The sequence below is a fragment of the Empidonax traillii genome, unplaced genomic scaffold, assembly GCF_003031625.1.
Source record: "Empidonax traillii isolate 1590-97213 ecotype Southwest subspecies unplaced genomic scaffold, ASM303162v1 scaffold430:size563586, whole genome shotgun sequence".
Lineage (NCBI taxonomy): Eukaryota > Metazoa > Chordata > Aves > Passeriformes > Tyrannidae > Empidonax > Empidonax traillii.
Window position 1 is genome coordinate 382,528 of NW_020955623.1, and position 16,394 is coordinate 398,921.

At 38.1% G+C, this 16,394-nt stretch overlaps 1 protein-coding gene across 11 annotated transcripts in view; it reads right to left on the bottom strand.

The window, feature by feature from the left end:
* KIAA1217 (KIAA1217 ortholog) overlaps positions 1–16,394 on the bottom strand; it is a 355,614-nt gene that overhangs the window by 226,771 nt on the left and 112,449 nt on the right. For 6 of the 11 annotated variants that reach the window (XR_003572440.1, XR_003572439.1, XM_027894493.1 and 3 more), the window contains exon 1: positions 7,338–7,515. The exons of 1 other annotated variant lie outside the window; for it this stretch is intronic. The gene's annotated coding sequence lies outside the window, so the exon portion shown is untranslated. Of the gene's footprint in view, positions 1–7,337; positions 7,523–16,394 lie in introns of those variants that run through there. 4 more of the 11 variants (XM_027894504.1, XM_027894505.1, XM_027894498.1 and 1 more) reach the window with 3 other exon arrangements.

A 16,394-nucleotide genomic window follows, 5' to 3' on the forward strand; every position in this document is an offset into this window, starting at 1 on the left:
TAAAAAGTAAAGGAAAGAAACCAAACAGTGTACTGGGTCTAAGGAATTTCATCCTAGGGCACTCCAAGAACTAACTGATGAAAATTTCTGCATTCTTAATATCTATCTGAATTCATGCAGGATGGGCGAAATGCCAGAAGACTTGGAAAGAGTTGATGTTGTGTCTACTCTTAAAATACTAGATAAGATTTAGGAATTAAAATCAGCTAGAATGATCATCTTTCCACATCAGGGGGAAACCCTCTAAATGCCTAGAAGAGCTAAAAGATGATTAACAGCAAAAATGTCTCTAGGAGTTAATCAGAAGCTTAAAACATTACCACGCCATTGTGCAAAATATTGTACTTGCTCTAGGATTTATAAACATTTTTCTGCAATAATTGTACCATAATCCTTCCACTGCACTCAGTGGTGGAGTACCACATCCAGTTTTGAAAATCCCATTTCAGAGGACGGTGTGAGCTACCCTGAAAATCTGGATTAAAGAAAGTTCTATCCATCTCATCGCTTATTTAGCAGACAAGAATACCAACAAGAGATAGGAGTTTCAGTCTAGAAGAACAGTTGACTCCATCCACCAAAAAAAGATACACAAGCATATCAGCTACAAGGGTTGTCAAATACATGAGCATTTCTATTTCTTTTTTATCACATTTCAATGATGTTCCTTCCACTTTCAATAAAGAACCTCTCAACTGTAGAACATTTCCTGTCTTGATATCATACAAATAAACTTATTAAAACTGAACTCACAAATAACATTGTAATCTACAGGGATATTCTGAACATTAAATAAAGGCATAAATCTGAAAGTTATGCTTCCAATTCAAAACTCTACCTCTTGTTTTGATACGAGGACACAGTCGAAAATTATAGACCCTATATTTATAAGCCAAATTCTGGATAGGAAAAAACTGTTTTGTAGAAATAACCAGCCTTGAGGGATGTTTGACAGTAGGACTAATATTTCTGAGCCTCCTTATCCAAATTTTGCAAAATTAGTCCAGATTAACATGTTTGACTAACATCTACTGAAATCTGTAATACTGAAATACTCTGGTTCCATTTCAGTTATGCCACTTAGGTATTGAGCTACACTCTTAAACCACTAAAAATATTGTATATACATGAAAAGTTATATACTCTATATGAAATAAGTATTTATCTCCTATGCATGTCAAAGTGATATTGATAAAGCTTTATGGAACAAGTATCTAATGAGGAACATTTAAGTACCTACAGTCTGTGCCACCTATTAATTTCCTTAGTTTGAGCTAAACTTCAAAACCCCTGACTGATTTCACAAAGATACAATTTAAAGAAAAATCAGCCTTCAAAAAATTATACCTAACTTCCCACAAAACTGTAGCCTCTCCAAAATTCCCTCATCTAGATGGCTTAAGCTTGTCTTGAGCTGTCGAGGGAATTGGTGGAGTTTTTGCCCATCCCCTGCTATTAGCCCTTATTGTATAACAAAGAGAAGATACTGAGCTTCCCAAAGGGATGTATAGTGCTCTCTTTCCAATCCTGCCAGGTCCCAAAGGAAGAGATTTCAGAGTGCATATACTTTTGCAATTGAAAAATAGTTCTGTACGCAACACAAAACCATAACTTGGTTTCCAAAGCATCTTTCTATAATTTTTTTTTTTATTTGGCATTGAACTGCTGACTTTGTAAATGGAATTATACTTAGGTTGCAGTATGCATTCAACTCCAAAACATTTCCATCAGAATTCATGCAATCTCATCCACAGTCTGCATTTGCCTCTCTAGTGAATTATCAGAGCTATGAGCTACAACCTGAGCTTGTCCCTAGGGTATGGCTTTCATGAGGTCTCACCCACACGTGAACTCTCTGATGTGAAAGAAGAGCTGAGCACACACTGCAGCTCTTCCCTGAACACAATAATAATCAGTTCCTCCTTCTCCACTCAGCCAGCAATATTCCACAGTATTATAGAAAAATATAGACATGTATTATTTGACAGGTACATAACAGAGTATCCTACACAGCATACAGTGTGTACAGTATATCATAGAAATGCAGTATTTTTGGGACACTTACCCTCTCCACCATAATTGCACAAATTCAGATAATGGGTAAAAAGGTTACCAGTGAAGGAAAGCCTGCCAGAGACTTCTGACATGACAATTTTTGCAGGAAATCATGCTTAAAAAAATAGCTAAAATATACTTCATGCTTAGATCTGAGTCATGATCTCAGGGCAAATAAGAACAGAAGTGGGCCTATCATTCCTTACCTAAACAAATGTCCAGACATTCAGTTTTCAATAACCATAACTCCAGTTTATATACTGCATAATCTTAATTGGAAGGAAGCATGTTCAGCTGCCCTATTCATCCTCCAGGTGAAGTCACACTTAACAGCTAGAGAAATAAATGTTCTTGTAGGCAATGAAAGAATGTCTACTGTCTCATACCTGATCTGTGTTTCTACAATACAACTATAAATTCCAAGAGTTATTTTAATAGTGTTCTTTTCCAGCTTGAAATTTTTTATCTAGATTTATTGTGTATTTTAATATCTAATGGTCCATGTTATTTCTTCATTTCCAATATTAATACACTAAAATGAAATAATATATTCCTTATAGTTTAGCAAAACTACGTGTCTCAAGCTCAAAATTTTGAACAATTAACTGTACCATGTTGCACCTCTGATACCAACCCTAGTTTCAGGATTGTTTTTCAGACTACTCTACAAGACAGTAAAATTCTGGTTTTTTTTTTTTCCCCCAAGATCACAGTAAAAATTCTGCATTTCCAAATAAAAAAAAAAAATGTACTGGTAGTAAAGAAGAGAATTAGCATTACATTTGTGTGATAATGAACATTTATATATACAAGTACTTAAAAGATCTGTGTTCTCTGCCTTGATGAATCTTAAACAGTTGCAGAGGAAACAAAAATACTGTAGGTTAAATAGAAACAGTCTTTGTTTTGCTATTCTTTTAATAATGAACTTCCTTGGAAGACAAACCCCTAATCTTACATGTGTTCTGTATTTGTAGGTACATCTCTGTCAGGAAATGCTGTGAAATGGAAGTTCCTGACAGATAAATTCTTGGCCTTAAACATTCCAAAGATATTAACTGAACGTCAGAAAGAATAATTTCCAAACTTTGGCCATGATTCAATATCTCTTTATTTAAAGACAATAACATTCTTAGAGATAATTAGTGATTCACATATGGATTATATAGTCATTATTATGTTGGAGTTTGTCATAAAAGCAAAATAGGGAAAATATAATTAATTCTACTTTCTGTGGTGCTATTATTGCTTGTTTTACATGAAGAGGCCAGAGATATGAATCCCACTATATCCCTAAAGTCCTTTGGCCCCCATCTAATAACTAGGGATGGAACAAACAGGTTTTGTCTAGTTTTGGATCCAACTGAATATGGGATACCAAAAGGTTTTGTCTAAAAGTACTGGTCTTGCATTCCAGTCACTGTAAATTGCAAAGCAAAGTGCAGAGGAGAAACCAGGGAGGAAAATCTAATGGAAAAAAACAGAATGAAAAATAAAGCTAAGTGAAATGATATGAAGGCAAATAATAAAGCAAATATCAAAATTCAATAAAAGGGCACAGAGAAAGGAAATTGAAAAGACAGACATTAGTATATTCTCTGCTTTTCTTGAAGGAAAGTATGGGTGACAGAAATTCATAAAGTTCTCCAATCAGTAACACATCCCAAAGGTGAAAAAATCCTATTTTAATTGATTCAGTCTTGAAAGTGAAAAGAGAAAGCCTTACCTATCTCCATTTTTTCTCTAAACCAGCAAATCCTAAAATGACATTAAGTTTGAAAAGACAGTCCCTCACCATACGTGAAATGCCAAAACTCAGACTGTCTCTGCCACCCTGTTTCCTACACCACATGCACTGTGTTGCAGTCTTTCCTTACCCACAGCCCCATCCCATCCTTCATACAGGCCATCATCTTGTTCTCCTCACAAAAGGAACAGGACTCACTTCACATTCATGGAATCAAATGCTTCATCTTAGCTATTCTGGATGTAAACTTGGAGTTCATGTACCGCATGCTTGTCAGATCTTGGTCTGAAGACCAAGCAACAAATTTTGTAGCCTGGGTCTAAATATTCCTCATTACTGCAACCAAGTAGGTAAATTTTTGTGAAATGCTGTTCTTACAATAGTCCCTATGAAGTAAGGATTTTATTCTACCCCTTCCTCCCTTTTTTAGCAAGATGAGAACCTGGCATCCGGAGAAATTACGGCCAAAGTCGTTCATTAAATTTAGACAAAGAGGAACAGAGAAGTACGAGATGACCTTCTTGAGTCCTTCGTGTTAGACAGTACTTCATGCAATAAAATTGCAGCTGACACTGACATCAGTTATTGTTATATTGTTTCAGCGCTGCAAATCAGAACCCAGGGTCTCAGACTTGCACATACAACAACTGAAGAAAAAAAAAATCCACACAGCTAGCATTCTCTCTTGAAAGTTGAAGCAGAATGTCTGATACCACGCAGACCTGAGAGGCAGAGATCCACTCCAGCCCTTGATGGTTTTACCTACAAGGATTACTTTTGACTCTGCCACAAACTGCACCCCTACTAACAGAATCCAACTTCTCAGTTAAGCACAGCTCATCCCATGCACAATGCCGGTCAAGAATCCTGTAGAAAAAAGCCCCAACATATAATCATAATTAAAATGAATCATCACGCTTTACAGTCCCATTAAAATTATAACCGTAATTTTGTATTTCCTATCTGTTAAGTACTGAGCTTTGCTGGATTGCTGTCTGCTAGCACCACTCGTGCATGTTATCTCTTTGGTTTTAATTTAACAGACTTTCAAAGAAACCAGAAATGTTGCTCATGAAGAACTGTAAAGCTCATGAGTAGAAACTAGTCCAGGTGACCCAGGTTGATCTCCTGTGCACAGATCAAGATTTTAAGGGGTAACGCACACACACACACAGAGGGCCATAAGGGTTTCACTGGCATTACATGACAATTGATGAAGGTTGGTCAAACCCCTCTTCCATGTCAGGTTGTTCAGGACTCCAATCCCTGCCTAACAGAGCCTCCTGCTCCCACTTCCCTGTTCCAGCCCCTTTGACACACCGGTTCCTAAAAGCCATTCCAATCCTTCTTTGCCATTTTTTTTCTCCCCCAAGAACCAGCCTTCTTCTCACAGGAACTGTGTGGCTCCCCTCACTATGCTCCCTACTTCAGCCATCTCATCTACTTCAGCCCACTTTACCACTTCAAGATCATATAAACACCCTTTGGCTGCTGCTCATGCTCTCCTGTGTTACTCGGCCTTGACCCCAGGGTACTGCCTTGTGGCTCCCACACCCTTCACGTCTTCTTTTGGCTTCTGCCATATCTGCCATCCCTCCACCATTCAGTTCCATACCAGCTTCTCACAAAAAATCTTCCAAATCACTTTGGTCAACACTTGGACTCCATAGGGGGCCATACAGCCAGTCCCATTACCAGAGAAAAAAACCCACACTCTGCATTTCCATCACCCTTATAAACATGCTCCCTTCAGAAGTATCAAAGTTTATTTTTCAACAACTCTTGAAAAAACAATTTACAGCAACATCTTGCCTAATGTCCCAATCGTCTCAATGCAGAATGCCAGTAGTTAACAGGGATTAAACAAGACAGTAAGTGTAAGCTATAAATACTAAAAACACATGCCAGGATGCAGCACTACTGATAGACACTACATTTTTCTTTTAGAGAAATTTCACCTAAAACACTAAAAAGTGAGTGGAACCCTTGCTTGTAGTTGCAAAGCATTATATAGTTCAAAACCATCTAAATAAAATGAGTAAAAGCAGTAAGTGAGAGTGCCATAAAGATTACATCCCTTAAAAGGACACACTTGCTATTCTGCAAATCCCACATGACTTCCTTTTCTCAATGCGCCAAATAAATGAGAGAAGATAAAGGGAATAAACTACTGTTTAAAAACCTTTAGCTTGGTGAAAAATGTACTGTTACAGGGTTTTCTATGAAAATTTTCAAATTTTAAAACTATGACTGGGAAATGTCATTTACTATAGCATCAATAAATATTGGTTACCAGGGCAGAAAGAATTGTACATCGGGGGTTTTTTTTTAATTAAAGTTTTAATTTCTTGCACACATAGCAAGATCAAAAATGAGTTTCCACATTACATCTCTAAATAAGCAAGATGTTCTGCGAGCAAGACCAAAAGTTTAAGCCCTCCCACCTCCAGCTTTTCTATTTGCTCTCTTCTGCCTTTAATAAAGTGCTTCAGACCCAGTTTCCTTTGTAGAAACAAACAGATCATCCATCTCCCTGAGTAAGACTAGGTGTCATCACTTCTCCCTTCTTTGTGAAATAATAAAAGTCATACTGCAAGGAAAAATATCTTTTAAACCATATTCATTTGGGAATAAAAACTGTGACCTTGGATGCCATGTGTGTGAAATCAAAGTACAGTTTCAAGTTACAAAGGTCTACAATTTACACTTCTTTTTCCTGTGGATTTAGGCTGGAGGGACAGCAATTTTTATTTAAGATCGAAAGGATTCTGCTTCTTGTTCATATTTAAATACAGAACCTAGGAAAAGTCCAATTAGAATATTACTACCTTTATTTCCTGATTAGAATGGCAACTTACCCTCATTTTTTTGCCATGCAGATTAAATGGTTACTTTTAAATGCAGTTCTAAGGAGTACCCTCACAAAAACTAAGTCAAAAAGAGGCAGTGGTAATGTTCCTACAGCCCATTGCTCAACAGATCAGTGAAAGTAGATTGTAATCTTATATTATCCTCCACATTTGTTTGCATTCTGAAAGCATATAAGCCTTTCCAAATACACTTGATCTGTTTAGTTTTTATAGAAGAAATCAACTCCCAGCTGCCTTGTTAGGACCTAAGAAAAAGAATTTTACTTGTAAGGCTGAAAGATTCTGTCCCTGCACTGATGTCTATTTTTTCATGTTATTTAATATTTCTCCCACTTGATAATAATTTCAAATCATAATTTCAAATAAAGCTTCCCAATACAGCGTCACATTTGAACTGTAAAAGCCTGTGATTTACCACTTCGACAGCCCAACATTTTCAGCTTCTATACAGCACCCAGCTAAAAATGAACAACAAAAATATTTTGAGCCCCTTTATTTTCAAAACAAATGCTTTATGTACTAGTATCTGTCGTTCAGAACCAATACACACACACGTATACACACACACCCCTATTATACAATAATTGATGTTTGGGGTTTATTGAAAGCACAATAATTGCAAATGCACTTGATTATTTCTTATACAGCATGAAAGAACCAGTTACCTTTCAGAAAAGGAGCCCTCCGTGGCACAAGCCCTTCTGTGATTTCCACCTGCTCCTGCTGATGCTGTTTAACCAGATTTCCTTCGCTGCCAGCTCTCAAAATCTTTTCACCTAGCCTAATTTTTCGTGAACGGCTGTTAAAATCTTCTTTTCTAGACAAAGGCGATTTAGGAGCTGTATTGGCTGACAAAGGTCGAGCCAAGCGAGAGGGTCTGGACATTCTGCCTGCGCAGGAATGTACCTGCTCCAAAAGCAATTTCTAAAAAAATCCTTCCCAGCTCACTTTCCAGCACAGAGGCTGTGGAGTTTGTGTGTGCAGCGCAGCTGGATGTGAAGTGCTGTGCTGCCAGTCCGATCAGTTTTAAACACCAAGCGTTGGGTGGTCACGCAGTTTCCCGGACCTGTGGAATGTGAATGTGTGCTGGGGTAAAACAGATGACTCTATCCCTGTGCTGAGTCCCAACCACGCCGGGGCAAGGAAATGCTCTTCCGGGGGCTGTCTCAAGCTCCCGGTGTGCACCGACGAGGTGCCGGGCAGCCCCCGAGCAGAAGGGGAGTGCTCCACCTACACAGGTACGACGTGAAAAACTACCCAGGCACAGGGTTACCTCTGCGTGCGGGACCTTCCCGCATTCCTCTCCCAGCCCTCTCTCTCAAACAAACGCTTTCTTGTTTTAGCAGATTTCTTCACTGTGCACCAAAACCACACTGTTTCAGCACTGTCTGGTTAATGCCTGATGCCAAGAACCCATTTGTCTTTGAGTTAAACACAGTGCAAGCTTAAATTGGATTAAATGATGCATATTCTCCTAGCATTGTATTATCTAACTCACCAAAAGAAATGAAGGATTGGCAGCAAACAACACCTCTGTTTGTAAAATGGCCCAAATCCCTTATTATTAGCTGACATTGTTTAGGAAGTAACACTGCACACGATATTGCCCATTATACTGTCCTGTTTCACTGGTACCTATTCACCTAAAAAAGCCCTGGCTTCTTGCACACCACAGATAACCATGTCCTTTATTGACTCTAAAATAAAAAATTCCTGACCTCAGGCTACATTATTTCAAACCTCAGTTCCTGGGTGCTCTTCTTTGAAAATGCCTAGGCAAATCCTGCCTAACCTTCTCTGCCAGCTCTGTGCTTGTGAATGCTGCCAAGATGCAAAGTATGTGGTCACATGAAAAGAAAATTCCATTCACCATAATTCTGGATACAACTTCTAAGGAAAAAAAACCACAATGCAAACAAAAGAAAACATCACAGCTACAGTTACAGTAAAATCTTCACTCTGAATTTTAAAATGTATTTCTCAATATCCCAGGCAAGTAGTATGCTGTATCAATGACAGAATAGAAGCAGCCATTTTATTTCAAAACTAGAACAAACATAAACAAATCAATATCACACGAGCTAAAGTACTAATAGCTATTTAGGAGAAATGCTTAACAAGCAAAAAGACAGCAAAACATGACTGAATTATTACAGTCATTCCTCATTTTCTGAGATGGTAATTGTGTAATGTAGAAAAATATTTTTGCAAGTAATTTCCATATTTTTTTTCAAGAATCCCACACTAAATAGGTAATTGTTTATGCTTTCTCTATAAAGTATATTGTCTATTGCTTTGTTGCCCCATCAAGAACGGGACAGATTAAGTGCAATACAGCAAGCCTTGCCATGATATTATTCTACATATTATTTTATCAATACGAGTTCCAAGTGAGTGGGAAGTATTCCACTCTCAAGGAGGAACTTGACAGACATGGGAGTAACTCTGGACTCATTAGAAGTGCTCAGGCACAGCAGGTCATGCAGAAGATGGAGAACAGAAACAGGAGTGAAACAAGATGATGAACAGAGAGTTAGTAATGTAACTGGAGTGAGGAACAAGTGAAGAAGGAAGAGAAAAAGTGAAAGCCAATATGTATGTGAGCTCAGTTGTACTGAGCCTAAGAAGTGCTGTAATTCCCTCTTGAGATATCAGACTGTTTGACCAATCGTAACTTTTAACATCTTCCATTACGACTTCTCACTGTGTAAGCACACACAAATGCTGTATGCTTAAGAAGAGTTTTTAAGCACTAACAATAATGCCTCTGACACTACATAGACATGTTTTAATTCTCCCAAACACAGAATAATGGGGATATAAAATCCGGCCCTGAGTGACAACAAAAGCAGTATTTCAGTTTTTTAATCAATACTGCTAAAGCAAAAACTTACTGAGATTGCTGCTCACTGCACATTCATCCAAACTAAGCACCCTTATCATGGGTTGCTCTTAGAAAGAGCAGCCTCATCTGTGGAGAGTCTAACCAGATGGTCATGTTACCTGCAAACTTAAAATAATTTAATTTCTAAGCAAAGCAAGGACTCTGCAAATTCAAGATTCTCCTAAGGCAACATAGCAATAAGAGATGGGGAAAAGAGAGTTATTATCCATCAGCTTTTGACAGGAAAGGTGTGGGCCTAAGTTGTCCATTTGGATGGCAAGGTGACACTTCTGCACCAAAAGACAGCAGCAACATCCTGATCGACGTTTGTTTTTGAAAAGCTCTTTGTCTCACAGCAGAGATACAATGCAGAAATGAGGTGAGTCAGAGATGTTCCTCAAACGGGAAATTCCTGGAATACTCCAGTCTAAGATGGGCATTTTCAGTAATATCTCGGTGCCTGAGTAGCAATCAGGTGCCTAATGGCACTGTGTAATGTGAAGAGAGGCTGAGAGAGCAGCCTGGAGGAGAGCTGTGCATAAACATCTCTTGTGGGAATGAAAGGTGAGAGAGTCTGACTGTTCTTAGTGGTGCCCAGTGACAGGACAAAGAGATGAGCACAAACTGAAATACAAAGGAAAAAAAAGAACATAATAAAAGGATTTTTACACAGAGAAGGTGATCAGACATTGGCACAGGTTGACCAGAGAGATCATGAAGTCTCCATCCTTGGATATCAGCAACACCCAACCAGGCACAGCCTTGACCAGCCCGCTGCAGCTGAGCCTGCAAGAGCTGGGGGTTGGACTAGGCAATCTCCAGAACTGCCTTCCCATTTCCCACTATTCTGTCATTCTGTGTTATCAGATTTATTCAGAGGCTATTTATAATCTGGAAGCTTAAATATCTTTAAATCTGTCCAATAGTACATGCTCAACCTTTTTCTCTAAAGTCCCAGCAATTAAACTATCCCATGCCTGACTGCCATGTCTGGGAGGATTTGCTTCCTTTCTGGTCAACACTCCCTTTTAGCCCCTTGCAGTCTGTGACATGGTGTTCCCAAAAAAAGTCTTGGTTTTTTATTTTAAAGGCTCTGAGATGTGAAGCTGGTGATACCAACTATGAGCATCGAACCTTAAAAAAAAAAAAAAAAAAAAAAAAAAAAAAAAAAAAAAAAAAAAAAAAAAAAAAAAAAAAAAAAAAAAAAAAAAAAAAAACAAACAAAAAAAAAAAAACCCCACCAACCAAAAAACCCTACCAACTCAAAAAACCCATAACAACAAAAAAACCCCAACAACCCCACCCAGAACTCCCCAAGACCCCAAAATAATCATAAGCTGAGGTTGCTTTGCTGATTGTGTTTCAGGCTGGATGTAGACAGTGAACCAGTACCCTCATGAGATGGAACAGCATGAGAGCTTGCAACCCAGGATTGCTGCCAGCTTCCCATCACCCACATCCCACCTGCACGTCCTCTCCCCTCAGCCCAGCTCCCCTGAAGGCCTGGGCTCCACTCAGCTGTGGGGCAGGTCCCTTCCTGCCATCCCGCCCCCTCCACCACAGGTTCTTAATGAAGCTCCCCAGGGAGCAAGTCTTTCATCAATTCTAAGGCTTTCTGAAGCCCCAAGCTATTCTTTTTAACTACTTTAGAAAAAAACCCAAACCTGCAAAATCGAAAATAAACAAACAAAAACCTGAACAAATCCAACCCTTTTTTCTCTTAGATTTCAGATAGCCAGCTTCAGCTAGGTAGAGACATCATATGTAACATACCATTAAGCAAAAAGCAGTTTAGTTTGTCAGGTTTTTGTAAACTGCTGTAGGAATATTTCTAGAGCTTTGGGTCAATGAATGAACTCTGTCACTACCTCACACGGCCAAAATTAATATTAAGGTAGTAACAGTGCTGTCCATGCATTTGTATAATCGCATATGTGTAAACAAGTAATATTTTTAGAAAGCCATACACTTTCCACACACTGTTTCAAACAATGTCCTTTTAGTTTCAAAACTAACCTCTCCTCTTTCCTGCCTAGAAAATAAACTACTGCTGAAATATGACAACAAGAATTTGTTAAGAGTTAGCTAACAGAAGGCATTTTTACCGTAGCGTATTAGATAGGCTACGATACCGCTATTAACATAAGTAATGTTTGTGCCCTCTGAGATTAAAGAAACATGACTATAGAAGTTATTAATCCAAACAAAGCATTTGCAAAGCTTGAAATTTCCTTTTTTGGGCACCCATGAAGTTCTAGTTTACATTTGCACGTAAAGAGCTGGGGGGGGGGAGAGGATCCCTTGCATGTGAAGCAGGAAAAATTGGGAGTTGATGCTGTACAGTTCAGGATGTGGTGTCTTCTCAGCCTCGCCAAATCCTCTCCCCTATTTTGGCCTGCAACTATCTAAAGAGAGAAAGTCATGAATACACAAATATTTCAGCTCCAGCAGACTCTTTCTAAACTGTTGACAGGCAAAACTGCTACACCACTAAATGGAAGCTGCAGGTGCAGAAGTTAAAACTGCAAATTAATGAAGTCTTCTCTTTACAAAATTACGCAAGTAACCAGATGGCATAACATTTTCAGCACAAAATAAGAAATAAATGTATAGGCACCAAAAAAGCAAGATCAGTGATGAAAACTATTTCAGATGCAAGTCACAGATAGGTATATAATGTAATAATAATAAAAAAAAAAGCTTAGTGTTTCAGAGAGGTACATTTTCTAGTAACTGAAGCATGCAAAATTAGTGACAAGTTAATTTTGCAGATGTTAAAGCTTTCTTAGAACTATGTACTAGTGCTTCATTCTTCCATATATGATTTCTGAAATAGTTGCATAATACAGAAGATGCTTCATGTTCCACATATTGAGACCCATTTTAAAACATTTCACACAAATCTAAAGACATTCTTCCTGGGAAAATAAACCATGCAAAAGGAACCTAGTCATTAATTCAATGACAGGTGAAGCCCACAACAGAAAGCAAGCAGTAATTATGGCAAGTCCTGTAACTCTTGAATATGGTCTCAAAAAGGAAAGCCTGTTAAGGGTCCTGCTGTAATATAGTAGCTGCCTAGAAGATGCTATAATTAAAGCAGAGTTGTCATTTCTATCAGGAAATCCCGTTCCAGAGATTTACTACTCAGCCATAAAAATTTAATCTCAGCTCCGAGTCTTAAAAAAAAAAAAATCTAAACCAGAAAAAAACCCTTCAGGTCTACTTTATTTCCTTTTTAACAAATTTTAGAAAATTAAACCACAGCAAAACGTTTCTTAAAGATAGAAGAGTTTACAGCTGTGGAGTCTGAAAAATTTATTGTGCCCCAAACTCAGAAATACCATCAGTAGAGGCAGAGTTTTTTCCTTATTATTCTATCACTTCTGCGTCTTATATTTGGCTTTGGTTCAAGACTTTCAAAGTGTTTTTCCTGAGTACACAGGTCTGTGGCCTACTATTAAAGTTTGTACATATTGAACTATATCATGGTTATGGTTTTTCTAAACTAGTAGAAAACATCACTGCTATCCCTCACCTGTTGTTATGTCCTCAGGATGCTTTTTGACAACTACATTTGGTTCCCTTCCCCACCTGAAGGGTTATATGAGCCTAAGCACACTTAAACACATATACCAATGGATGAACGGTGCAGAAGAACAAAGCAGCGAGGCATTTGTGTGCAAACACAGCCATTAATGTTTGAAATGTTTGCCAAGATTGTTGCTAAGATTTCCAGTTGGTGCCAACTGTGATGGCAGGCTTAGGTACATCATCCTGACGACATATGTTAGTCACTAAGAAATTCCAGAAGGAACAATCAGCTGCCCATGTAATTCATAAAAAATACTTTTTTTTAAAAGAATGTTACCTTTTTCTACACATCAGCCACTCACAAAATTCTAATATTTATTTCATCTTTAAATTATTGCTTAAGTCTAACAGTGTTCTGTGACTTGGCTGTTCTTGGTGCTATACTGGTTGGCTGTAATGACTAAAAGAGCTAAAATTTATACAATCTTGGTTCAAAGTTGTTTCACTTGTTCTGATGTTTTAATCAAATAAGAACTTAGGCTCAATATGTTCTTAAAGGAATACCCTTTAGCTATAAATCACAGCAGATCATCTCTATTACTACTTTGTCGTTAAATAACATATGAATAGTGCCTTCCACATCTGCAGTTATTTCACATTAGATTCTTAAAGCATTTTAAAGATAAGCACAAAAATATCTTTTGCCAAATTTATAGCAGTTTTGTAGTAGATTTTTAGTAAAAGAGAAAAGTGTCCAAGTTTTCAAAATCTCTTCTGAAATTATGTAAATGAAACTATGTCTGGCTTAGTCTTTATGAACCTTCATAAAGGTTTTGCCTTTATACAGTGGCTATGCTACTATAAAAAGTGGAGGGAGAGAAACAACTTGAAACACTACACTGACATTTTGCTCTGGAGAAAATGTAAGTTTCATATGTTGGTTGTTAATTTGTTTTAGCATTACTACAGCCTTCTCTAGATTTTCGCATCGTCATTTTCAAATTACCATCTCTTAATAAAATAACCTTTAAAAGAGCTCTAACAAATCAAAAATACAACACAGATTGCTTAAAGCTTTACAAAAGATAAAATATGCCTTACAGAAAATCAGCCCTTATGATGATTTGAATGAAAACTTGGAAAGAACAGAAGAGGAAATAGGTAGGAAGTAAGAGTAGACTGACTATGCCAGGAGACAAACACCCGCCTTGACTAACGAATCCTGTCCTTATGATCAAGGTACAGAGAAGCCATTTTCATTGTTTCAATATTCCTCTTTCATCCTGAAGTTCTACATCACCCACACAGAGAAAAAAAAAAAAAAAACCAACAGGAAAAGTAAGAAGTGAAAGAAGAACAAACTTCAGGCATGAAGGTAATCCACTCATATCACACATGAAGTCTTTTAACTATTCCTCATCTACCAAAGTCCCATTAATTACACCCCAGGTGGATGCAACAGTGGATACTCTCAAAAGGAGGAGAAAACTACAAAGAAAAGAGAACAATGGAAAGACAGGGGACATCCTCTGAAGGTGGTGGTGAGAAGCAACAGTTGTCTAGCTCTGCCACTCTTGGCTGACTATCCCAGTCTTTTTCCACCACAGACACTGGATGTAAAGAAAAATCTCTACAGGTCTAGGGAAATGAGAAGGTAAACAAGCAGATAAAGAACTCTTTGTAGTCAGGTATTACAATAACCTTCATTTGGGGCCTTTTCTTGGAAGCAAAAATATTTAGTCAGACACCATCTAAACTGCAGACAGGCACAGAGAGTGTTCTGCCAATCCAGTGTCCTCAGGAGCAGCCCTGGGAGGGAGGGCTTAGCCAGCTGCAGAATAAAAAACCATATTTGTCTATTTGTGAGATGCAATATTTTTCAGACACCCATTAATGAATATTTCAAGAAACGAATCTGATCAGCTGTCTGTGATTTTTGTGTGGGTTTGGGCACCACAGAAAAGAAAAAAAAGACTTCTGTAAGTCCCAATTGAAATATGCATCATCACACTGCAGCAAACTTTACTTTCTGCACACTGTTACTTAACTCAGAGGTACAATGCCATCTTCTGTGCCAAAATTTCAAGTGACTCGTGTTCCTCATGAGGGGAAGAAGAGGGGCAGGCACTGATCTCTTCTCTGTGGTGACCAGTGACAGAACCCAAGGGAATGGCCTAAAGTTGTGTCAGAGGAGGTTTAGTTTGAATATTTGAAAAAAATTCTTCACCCAGAGGGTGGTTGTTCACTGGAAAAGGTTCCCCATAGCAGTGGTCACAGCACCAAGCCTGACAGAGTTCAAGAAGCATTTGCACAACACTCTCAGGCACATGGTGTGACTCTTGGGGATGGTCCTGTGCAGGGCTAAGAGTTGGACTCGATGACCCTTGTGGGTCCCCTCCAACTCAGCACATTCTGTGATTCTACAATGAATTCAATCCCTTCTGTCACTTACTTGTCCTTACAATAACAAGTGCCCTATAATGCTGACTGCATGGGTTTGAGTAAATTGTCTACAATTGTCAGATGCTTGATCCCTTGCTGTCTGAGCAACTCTGGAGATATAAACACGTTTGTTAAAACAACAATAAAAAATCTGCAAATCCGGTTATCTGTGTTTATATAGCTATATATGATGGCTCAGGTAATCCAAGTTTACCACAACTCTTCTGAAAAGCACAGCACAGGCACTGCAATCTCACCTGCTCAAGCCATCTGGAAAGATATTTCTTGGTTACAATCTACCCATACTTGTAGAGACGAAATGTTCTGAAATCTGGAGATTTTATGCAGATGACTTGATGTCCTGCTTTGCATATTTGATGATTCATTACCTTATTTACATAAATGACAACAAATGGTCCCAATTACTAGCACATAAGACTGAAAATGCTGCAGCACAGAGCATGCTTTAGGAATGCAGCAACTGCTCTTTTCTTTACTTCTGGCAGATATTTGGGGCATCACCCAGGTTACCCTCACGGTTCCTGCAACCTCCATCATTACATATTGCTCTTCAGGAACATAAAAGAAAAATTCAATACGGTGTTTAAACAACAGACAATAGTAGATGGTCATGAACAAAGAAAGCTGAAAGAGTAGGCTTTCCAGCCAAGAAAAAACTTGAGAAGAACTAATAACCCTATCAATAAAATATAAGTACCTATGAAGTATGTTATTAAGAACCCCGAACTATTTTCTGAATGGAAAACTAAACTGGTGACCATGCCAGGTGCAGTATATAAATGTAAAATCTCTAAAAAAAAAGGTCAGTGGCCATTTCTAAAGTAGGTTAGCACAAGTTAAA